The sequence below is a fragment of the Ipomoea nil genome, unplaced genomic scaffold, assembly GCF_001879475.1.
Source record: "Ipomoea nil cultivar Tokyo-kokei standard unplaced genomic scaffold, Asagao_1.1 scaffold1509, whole genome shotgun sequence".
In the NCBI taxonomy this organism is placed as follows: Eukaryota; Viridiplantae; Streptophyta; class Magnoliopsida; order Solanales; family Convolvulaceae; genus Ipomoea; species Ipomoea nil.
In genome coordinates this window covers 3,078,475-3,087,573 of record NW_017617937.1, presented here as the reverse complement: position 1 = coordinate 3,087,573, position 9,099 = coordinate 3,078,475, and the positions used below count along the sequence as shown (strand labels likewise).

General features: G+C 34.6%; 1 pseudogene; it reads right to left on the bottom strand.

Moving 5' to 3' along the window:
• Positions 1-2,151: 2,151 nt before the first annotated feature.
• On the bottom strand, positions 2,152-5,627 carry LOC109188908 (annotated as a pseudogene).
• Positions 5,628-9,099: the final 3,472 nt, after the last annotated feature.

The following is a 9,099-nucleotide window of genomic DNA, read 5'->3' as shown; positions in this document are numbered from 1 at the left end:
CAAGACACCAGTATTTATATTTTATAGCATATATGTGTGAGATATTTCATAAGAAGGAGTGAAAGGCATATTCCCTCTATTCAAAGATTCATGATTGCCTCTGCATAAAATTAAATTCATTGGTTTACAAAATATTAGTTCTACTAGTCTCAAAAGATTTTTTGTTCCTGTTAGAGAATGCAAGATGAAGAATTGAAGATAGTGAATTATTGACGTCTTGTTATGGTGGCAGATTGATGTCATATATTCACTGATTTAACTCCCCAGGCTATCAATTCAAGAATTAATGATTAAGCAAAACAAAAACCTAATAAACAAAAGATGATAAAAGAAGGAGCTGTATTATGGTCCTATGTATACAGAGAATTTTCCACTTTGAAGTTGTATTATTTGTGCGCTATAAAGGTGATCTAATATTAAAGATATGATGGAGGGAAAGCAAACACGCGAGGGATTACCTGCGCATGCCCTGTTGTTCAAGAATACATCCAATCACCTTCTTGCAGTTGGAAAGGTGGGTTGTCGGCTGGTATGGTTGCAGTTTCTCCGCTCGCCCATTGGAACAGATTTCTTGGATAATCGCCGGAAGGAAGCGTTATCCTTGATGCTCCTTTCACCACTAACATCAATGTAGAATGCATGCCGAGTGTTTGAAAATTGGACTAAGAGAGAATACTTAATCACTGCAGGCGACCAATAGATAATCAAAAATGCAATTATAAACAAACTGGTTTCTACCTATGACAGAATCCCGTTTTAGAACATTGAAAAAAGACAGAGAGAAACAGTTGGTTACGGTTAGAGTTAGCAGGCTCCCAAGCCGTTCGAGCTCAGTTTGATCGAAGTTGATGGAACTTGACGCAGCTTGGAAGTGGACATACAAGAGACACACCCAAGTAATACGCAAATTATGCTGTGGACTCGTGTCCACAATGCATTGTGGACACCAGTCCAAAACGACGTCGTTTTAAGGAAAAATGCAGTCTTTCAGTTAAAAAAAAAAAATTTGATTTTGTCTTGCCGTTAAAGGCGTTAACGGCGTTATTCGTTTGTGGCATTATGAACGTACAGTTATGCAATTATGAATGTACAGTTATGGAATTATGAATGTAAGTTATGAAATTATGAACACAGAGCTCTGACATTATGAACTTACAATTATGAACATATAGTGATAAAATTATGAACACAGAGCTCTAAAATTGTGAACATAGAGTTTCGAAAATTATGAGTTACAGTAATTGAATTATGAATGTACAGTTATGCAATTATGAACACAGAGCTCTAACATTATGAACTTACAATTATGAACATATAGTGATAAAATTATGAACATATACTGCTATAACAAAGTGGTCTGAAATAAAAAATAAAATTAAAAAAAAAAAGTGAAAGGGAACGGTGTCATTAACGACACCGTTACCGTGTTCAGCATGCATGCTGGACACAGGTCCATAGCATAACGATTGCAAGTAATATTAGTCTTAGCCCAAAACAACTAAATTAGAACACCATAAGTTTATCCCCAGTTGACTTTTAGTAATTACAAAGGCTCAAAATTTAACCTAGTGTGAGATTTATCTATTAACATTTCCGGTTTGAATTGATTAACGAGCAATTTAAGTTAGTTTATCTCTTTGTAATCATTATTCTATTAAGATAACAAAGTCTTCACTCAAAGCGCACCTTAAAATAATGGTTGTGAATTTTCTCGTGAATCAAATAACACCATTAAAAAGAGGAGGTAAGAGGGTGTTTGATTTTTGTTCAAAAAGAATAACATTTTATAAAATCTCACATAATCTATAATCGTGAAGGGACCTGATTTCTTAGGTGTTACCAAAAATAAATTAAACTTAAAAACAAATATTAAAAATCTTGCATTCTCTATAATGTGGACTCCCCACACTCTCTTGAAACAAGCAAAGGAATATGATATATATTGATATTACAAGATTATGTAACCTCTAAAAGCATCTAGGGCTATAAGTTTGTAAATCTATTGAGATATTATGTTACGGGAGTGAATATCGTATGGAGAAGTGGATCAAAAGGTGTTGAATAGTAAATGATTAATCATAAAACAGTTAATAACTAAAATGTCCATTGATTATAGAGAAATTATATTACTAATTTAGTCATCAACTATCATTTTTTTTTTGCCACACATATCTGAATGCATTAATAATCAACCAAGTGAAAAATACAGGCTGGTGGCACAGATATCCACAACGCCAGGACAGAAGAAGAACCATTTGCCCATGCTAACACGTGAGCTACATGGTCTACAAATAACTTAACTTTATTTTATATATTATTGAAACAAGCATCATATCACTATAAGATTCTCAATACATAGTCTTGACAGAGATAGGAATTCTCACGTTATGCACTCCATCATTCCAAGTTAAGCTTCCAAAATAGTATCCTGTGTTAAAGCGATAGCTTGTGAAAATTGTTACAGTGTAGGAGGCCTTCTTGACATTGGAACTAAAGTTTAGTGTAGTTGGCTTTACAGTTACAGTTATTCCCTTTGGAGGTTCAATCATAACTTTGTATTTAGAATTTACAGATCCAACATTTGTCACAATTCTAGTGACGGTAACCAATCCTTTTAGATTTGGTATGGTGATGGAAGGAAAGTTCACATCCAAAAGGGAAAGCCCCTTTTTGCAAGATGTAGTTTTTCCAGCTATTATACTAATGGCCGTGCTTTTATATCCCATGGCACAAAGACACTGAACATAATCTGATGTGGTCATGTCATAGATGAGGCCAGGAGATGTTGCTTTGTTGGGGTTTATTATCCCTCCCCCATAGTCAAATGCATCTGCCAACTTAGTAATTGTATCTCCTTCACTAAAAATAGGTTCTCCAGAAGATGGATCAGTTGTCCATGCTGCAAATTAAACACATATATAATTCATATATACTTGAAAGATTATTATCATTTACTTGTGAAAATATATAGGACTTGTAGTAAAAAATTAAACCTGTTGTAACAATTGCAGATTTTATAGCAGTTGGAGACCAATCTGGGTGGGCAGCTTTGAGCAGTGCAACTATTCCTGCCACATGTGGTGTTGCCATAGATGTTCCGCTGTCAACCCTAAAAAAACTTGGCACCATAGGATCATTAGGAACATATGCTGCTAATATATTTGTTCCTGGAGCTGCTATATCTGGCTGCAAATTAAATTATTATTACTTACAATATCAAAATATAATGTTGAGTCTAAGAAACTTGAAGTTTCGTGTGTATGTGAGTGCAGTGCAATAGTAAATATGTAAACAATACCTTAAGTATAGATGGGCATATAGTATAAGGACCACGCGATGAGTATTTTGCTATGACGCTAGAGATTGGTTTACCAATACGAGTTTTGGATGGACTTAGCCGCACCTTTGGAATACTGAACTTATTATGGTTTCATTAGTTATGCTTTAAATATTCATAGAAAAATTTTATGATAATACTAAATTAAATATGCATGTATATACCTTGTGGTGCGAGTGTAGAGGAGTATTTTAGTTCCAACCTCGTAATCAACTTGTACACTTGGAAAATCACTAACATATGCATCTAGTAATGTAAATGGCTTCTGTGACACAATAATTCACGCACCACCAACTTCACTCACAATAGCCCGAACTTGCGCTACAATTCTTGCTACATCAAGATCTAAGCCATGCTTTCCAGTAAAACACAACACCACTTTTCCAGCAATCCATGTATCATTTGTTGATAGAGTTTCACAAAACCTACACAATATAATGCAAAAAGAAGAGAAATGACATAGCCTCAATCAAGCAATACATACAGTGCAGTACTAGGAATTGAAGTATCGTACTGGTCTGGGAGAAAAACCAAGTCGACAACGCCTGTGTCTTTCCCTGTGAACCACGATTGACCCTACATAAATTAAAGCATGCAATTAACCCTGTCTGTTTTAAAATTACATATATATGCTGTAGATAATTTATATAATTACCATCAAGGTTTGACCATTTCCTAGTGTGATTGGGGTAGGGAATTCTCTGTCAGGTGTAGTAGCAGCAACTGTTAAAATCCATGGATCCGCACCAGACACGGTTTGAGCAGCAGGCCCTTCGTTCCCTCCTGCAGCAACAACAGTGATCCCATGTGCAACAGCATGAAAAGAACCAAAGTGGAGTGAATCGTTAGGGTCTACTTCAGCACTTAAAGGCACATTTGCCCCAAAAGAAGCAGATATAACATCAACTCCGTCATGAATGGCTTCATCAAAGGCCTTGAGAGTATCAGCACCCATGATGATGCCACCTTCCCACCCGATCTTGTAAATAGCGAGCCTTGCACGAGGTGCACCACCCCTAAATGTTCCAAATGCCAGTCCTTTGTAGCTCACATTTGACACGAGTGAACCAACTGCAGTACTAGAAGTGTGTGTTCCATGCCCCTTAATGTCCCTGGGAGAGATGTAGTCAGCAATTCCTGTAAAATTTCCAGGCTGTCCTATCTCAGCCAGGAACCCATCAACGAAGTACCGAGCTCCAATTAGTTTTCTATTGCAATGCTTCTTCGGATCGAACTGCTCTCCAGACTCACAGTAGCCCTTCCACTTTGAAGGAATTGGCCCTAGTCCTCTATCATTATAGGCTTCATTCTCTGGTGTCACTCCTGCAGGTATACATACATTCTAAGATTAACTAGACTAGTTTGACTTAAGACTGAAAAAATAAAATATGAGTACAAGGAGTGCACCTGTATCTAAAACAGCAACAATGGTACTGTCACCCATCTTAGTATCGTGTAGGAGATTGGTGGCAGAGTTCAAGGATAGGCCAAGATAATCCCAACTCCTGGTAGTTCGCAACTTGTAGAAAGAATTAGGAATGACTTTAACAACGCCAGGTAAGTCTACAAAAATTGTAATTTTCAGGAGAAGAAACAAAAACTCAAGTACTTAATTGAGCCGATTCCACAAGCTCTTCAATCCCATTTCTCAGATCTTGAAAACCATATATATATATATATTACCTTGAAAGGTTTGAGCATGGGACTTGGTCATCACGGCTGCAAAACCAGAAAATCCATGCCTGTAGCTGTAAATCATTGAATCTGCTGCTGCTTCTTTGCTGCATCAGGTGTAGAAAAGCATTGACAAATAGGTTTCTAAAATTAGCAACAACGAACAGAGGATATATATAACTTTGTAGAATATAATGCAACAAAACTGAAGCACCTTCCTAGGACTGTAGCTAGCATATCATGGTGAGTAGAAGTGATGAGGTCTACATCATCATGCTGCCTCGCTCCCATATACACAATGTAAACCTGTTGTTAGTGAAAAATGAGAAAGAAACATCAGTGAAGCCGAAGCTTTTGTCAGAATTGACCAATTCAAATAAAACTGATTGTACATTACAGACTTTGGGTTCAGACAGTGCTGAGGTATAAACAAGAGCATTTTGGAAGACAAGTAGACAGACGAAGAAGAAACTGAACAGAATCAATTCATTTTGATTGTTATCCATATTTTGGATAACACAAGAAATTCAAGAAAGTGTTTATGCTTGATCTCTTCTCCTTGCAAGACACTAGTATTTATAGCATATATGTGTGAGATATTACATAAGAAGGAGTGAAAGGATTCTCAACAAAAAAAAGAGTGAAAGGCATATTCCCTCTCTTCAAAGATTCATGATTGCCTCTGCATAAAAATCAATGGTTTACAAAATACTAATACAGACTTTCAATGCGGGTTGGCTGGGCAGGACAGGCCAAAGCCCGGTGAGCCGCGGGCCTATGCGGGGCGAGTAAAAAAAACCCGTTCCTTGGCGGGTTTGGTTTTACTAGCCCAGACCGCCCCGTACTTGTCCACCCCCCCCCCCCCCCCCCGCCCTCCTCCCCTCCCCCGCTTTTGTTCGTTCTTAACTCTTAAATTGTTAGTTTGTTAACGAATTTTAAAACATTAAACTAGGGTTATGGGTATTACTTATTAGGTTTTATAGTTAACTTTTATAAAATATTATATATATATATATATATACAATAAACTAGAACTGATAGAAAATTAGAAATTTTTGACCTAGATTGTGAAATTTTCTGGGAGCATTTGGTAACGAATATTGATACAAAAATTTCCATATATAAAGTTCAACAAGTCTATAACATACACAAAAATTTCCATATATAAAGTTCAACAAGTCTATAACATACACAAAAATTTTCATATGAATCCAAGGCCTAGATCATAAGTAATTTTCTCGAATTTTTCCCTTAAAATGCTTCAGACAGAAATTTTTTAGAAAACACGCTGCCAAGAACTTAGCGGAATTTTCTATGATTACTAGAACGTGTTTTCAACCCAAACTTTGTAGGGATATCAAGTTATATAAGTATAGGTTCTCCAAAGAAATTCAAGCAAAAAGTAATTCAAGAAATATTTTTCCCAAAGCGCCAAGACAAAATTTTACGGCCAGCCCGCAGGCCAAGAAAGCCAGCTCTTTGGCGAGCTGCTATTTTCGAAACCCACCCCTACAGCCCTACCTCAGTAGGCCAAATTATATCGTGCACCAAGAGCGCACAATCCATTGTGCGCCCTGGCCAAAACGATATCGATTCCCGTTTCTGACGTTAAATTCTAAAAAAAAAAAAAAAAAAAAAAAAAAAATCTTGTTTTGTAAGTACTACAATGCACATAAACTCATAACATAAATACACATAATCTAACATAATATATAATATACATTACTCTTAACATAATACACATAAACTCAAGTGTTAAAAAAAAAAAAAAAACTGTAATGAAATTGGACGGACGGAATGGTGTCCGTCGTGTCAACTCTCCACTAATTTATAAAAACGTCGTTGTTTTGGATCAGGACACACAATACATCGTGTGCCCTAGTGTACGATATAACGATTGCCTCTGTAGTGAATTATTGACGTCTTGTTATGGTGGCAGAGTGATGTCATATATTCACTGATTTAACTCCCCAGGCCATCAATTAAATAATTAACGATTAAGAAAAACAAAAACCTAATAAACAAAAGATGATAAAAGAAGGAGCTGTATTATGGTCCTATGTATACCTTCCACTTTGAAGTTGTATTATTTGTGCGCTAAAAAAGTTTTTTCAGATACCAAAATGGTTGTAAAGGTGATCAGAACAAGAATTTTTTATTAAATTTTTGGCAATTTTCAATTATTTCTAGATGATCCGAAAAATGATGATTTTCAACTGTGGACGACACATCGTGATAAAAGCAACATCTTAATTATAATAAAGCTATATGGTCTTGTGAAAATTAAATATTGATATTAATGGTTAAATGTTGGTATTAACAACATTTAATTTTCACAAGACCATATGACTTTAAGAAGCATGCATGCACACCACACGTGCAACAACCCCAAAGTCGATAAGTTTGAAATTAATATATAGCATAGCTAGGCGGCCTAATATTTAAGATTGTTGATGTGCATATCGAGGACTACGGAGACAAAGATGCGTTATTCGTGAATTGATCGGGTACTATCCAACAACACTCTCCAACTTAATTGACGTGAAGTAGGCTTAGTAACATTAAGATTATATTATCGAATTATTAGTTCTCATCTTTTATTGATTACACACTTAATTCGATAGTATTTGAAAGAAAAAATCAATGTTCGAACTAAGATTGTGATTGTTTGGTCTTTAGAGGTCAATTGTATGTTGCTATATCTAGAGTTAGAAATCTCAAAGGTCTAAAAATTTTGATCCGTGGTGACTCTAAAATTGTAATTCAATTACTATTGTAGTTTACTAAGTTCTTAAAAATTTGTAATATTAAATACTATGTACTAAATTTTTAATATAGTTTAAGATTTGTAGTAATCACCCACCTTAAATATTATTTTAATTGTAAATATATTTACGTTCATAATTTTATCATAGAAATTCACACATAATAATTATTAAATAACAAAAATTTTATATATGAATAAACCTTATATAGGGTATATTTTTATAACATATTTTCCGTGCAGCGCACGAGACAAATACTAGTTATTGTTAATAACACTATTGAAATTAAATATCTTACATTATATTATTGAAGTGACTGATTTAAATAATAATAACAACAGCTTTCAAAAAAAAAATAACAATAGTAATAATTAAAAATAATAATAATAATAATAATATATAAAATAAAAAAAATCGACATTATTGATGTGGAATCAACTTTGATCCAATATCGTTACTGATTGAAGATGAGCTCAAAGAGCTCCTCTATATAAGAGGAGCATTGCTCTCTTAATGACTTACGAAATGATTTGCTTGCTCATACATCCACGCAATTTATATCCACGCTTGGAATTGGCCATTGAGAAGAAACGAGTGAGTTCACTGGAGTGCAGAAAGTTAGGCGTGAAGAGTCGCAATCGATTTCCTCATGCCGGAAACGGAAGATAGATAACAGAGTGGCACTTCTCCATGCCAGAAGAAGAAGACATGTATCTAAGCCTGAGTTCATTACATTCGCCAGAAAACATGGTGGAAAAGATGGACATGCGGGGGAAGAAGAGAAGAGTAGTGAAATTATTAAAATAACCTTATTATTTTATTTATTAATATTTTCCAGTCACATTTGACCGGTAATTTGGCCGGCGTGACCAAAATTGATAAGAATTGCATAGTCAATGTACTAAATTAACATTTTTGAAAGTCAAGTGTTGCAATTAACACAAGTTCAATAGTCAGTGAACCAAAATTGAAATTTACTCTTAATAAAATGTTTTCTTGTTGAGAGTCTAACCATTTATGCCTTTGGGCATTAAACATTATTCCTATGATTGATGGTTGACATTTTACAGGCATTTGTGCCTGGTCATTTCAATATTTTTGTTATGTTTTATATTTATAATTTTAAATTCGCGTATTTTGTTTAAATTTTAAGATTTGCATGGTTTTATATAACTTTAAATATGCATTTGTTTTATTTGTCTATTCACATTATGTTCATATGTGAAATTATATTTTAAAAAGAATATTACAAAAAATAATTATTAATTGAGAATAAAAAGGCACTGAGTTTAGGTCAATTGAAATAGGAAATAAATGAATATT